The sequence below is a fragment of the Nestor notabilis genome, unplaced genomic scaffold (genome assembly GCF_000696875.1).
Source record: "Nestor notabilis isolate BGI_N333 unplaced genomic scaffold, ASM69687v1 scaffold27257, whole genome shotgun sequence".
NCBI lineage: Eukaryota > Metazoa > Chordata > Aves > Psittaciformes > Psittacidae > Nestor > Nestor notabilis.
This window is the reverse complement of record NW_009935603.1, coordinates 24,753-27,045: the sequence shown is the minus strand read 5'-3', so window position 1 is coordinate 27,045 and position 2,293 is coordinate 24,753.

Genomic DNA, 2,293 nt, shown 5'->3' with positions numbered 1-2,293 from the left:
TCCTGCTGACCTCTTTAAAGCCAGGGCTCTTTCTGTTATCAACACTGGGAGCCAGAGTTGGAAACTCTGCCATAACCCACATCTCCCAGATTTCCGAGATCAATATACACGAGGGTGTGTACTTGACCTATTTAAAGCAAGAAAGTATCTAGTATTGGGTTTTTCCTCTCAAAACTAACAGTGCTGCTTTATTTTCATTGAAGCCTTTGCAAGTCCAGAAGGGCAATGCTTATCATCAAGAGGAGACAGATTTTTCTCATCCCCAAATGGAGGACATTCAGACAAGAACCTGGATCATGACCAACACTGGTATCTGGTTTTGCAAAACTGAATTCTACCCCTTTCCTGGCTCTGGATTTGTCCATCTCTATTTATAGCCTTCACTCAGAGCCTTGCTGAAAAATGCATTATATATTGACAGTGGCACTTTGTGAACTCAGAGCTAATGGCTCCAGAAATAGTCACCTCAGATATCATAGTCTTAACTTCTGCATATATAAAGTCTGCCCACTCCTGGCACCCCAAGGGAAAAGCTGCCCTGCTTTGGCAGGGGTGAGCTTGTGGTTCATAAAAATAATTTTCATGTTTCCTTTTTTCCACTGTCTTTCAAAAAGATAATTTCATTCTTACTGTCAATAACATAAATCCCATAATGTGGTTAGAACACAGAAGACCAGTAAATAATTTAGGAAGCAGCCTCTGTTTAGAGTGAGTGCATCAAATACTTATATAGAGGAGGAAAAAGACCCGCACATCAGTTACAGTAATTGGTGGAAGGCACCAGTCCGGAGGGTAATGAGCTCCATTTTTAAAGCATGAGGAAATTAGATTCTTATAAATGTCAAACGTAGTTATTGTCCTCTTTCCTTGAAACAGAGCTGAGCTGGCTGGAGCCCATTGTCTCTCAATCAGCTTTGCTATGGATTAGACACATCCCGTCTCACACCAGGAATGTGCTTATTAGAAAAAATATCACTACACAAAGCATACAAGCTTTAACACTCAACCGCTGTACTAATGGGTACATGTACAATAAAACCCAATATCGTGTTACAAACCTTAAGCCGACCTGAGATAATACGATACAGAAATCTTAAAAGGATACTGATGAGTGTTTTCTTTGTGTGCTACAATTGTGACTACCTGGGATTTTAGTTTTCAAATAAAGGAGATAAAGCAAGGGAAGGTGACTTTTCCTCTTGGCTGCTTATGAAAAAAAGCAAGCAGTAAGTCTTCATAGTGAATATGCTTGTGATCTGGTCATGTCCAAATGCTTTGTGTGTTTTACTGGTGTCTCCTGGGTAACTGTGGCTTCATAGAGGACTTTTCTCCATCCACCTTCTTTCATTGTCCTGGGGAAGTTAAAAAAGCAAGAGGTGGTTATTTGTTCATACATCAAAGCTAGGGATGAATTAGTCTTTCATTCGTTGTAAAATTTCATCAGGCTATCCTTCAGAAAAAGATTTTTTGGGGGGAGGATAATGTAAGGAGGAGAAAGGACTTTATAATATCAAACCTCATTGCTGCATCCCTATTTTTAACTTCTTGCTTGATGATAACAATCACTTCTCCCTCCTTAGCTAAAGATTCTATCTACCTATCCTGTTTTCTCTCCGGGGTAGGAGTTCTGTTGGAAGATGCCACAATCCTTCCAATGTGAGAAGGCTTAAGGATGGAACCAAGCTCTCTATTTCCTTTTGCAATTATGAGATATAAACTCAAGCTATTTGTGCGGACTTCACCACATTCTAACCCCAATTCTGAATGATGCAGTACACTATCTCCAAGGTCGTTGTCTATCACATGTGCCATGGACATGCTGTATTTGGAGACCCTGCTCAAGTCTGCTGCAGAGTGGCTTTAAAGACCATGTGGTGGGAGCAATGCAAGACTGTGCTATCCCCATGCAGGAAATAGCTATATGCGAAAGCAGATGGGCTGTTCATTTTTGGTTTTGTTTTTTCCAGAATGATGAATTTACAAATTTTTTATTTTCCAGTTGCCTTTTAATAACATCAACTCTTCCTTCCAGTCTTCTCCATTTGAGTTTGTGGTCCTTTTTCCATTTCTTCTTCTACTGGATGAAGTTCCTGGTAAAAACAAACAGTTACTTGTGCCTTCTATTTTACACAAGCAGAGGATATTAAAAGATATTCCTAGCATATGTCACCAGACATGTGAACAGTACTTTCTAATTAAAACTCTAGGAATTTCTACTGGCTGCTTAAAAACCCTGCAAAATATTGAACTGTGGACTTGAATCCATTAACACCCATCATGGAAAAAGATGCAG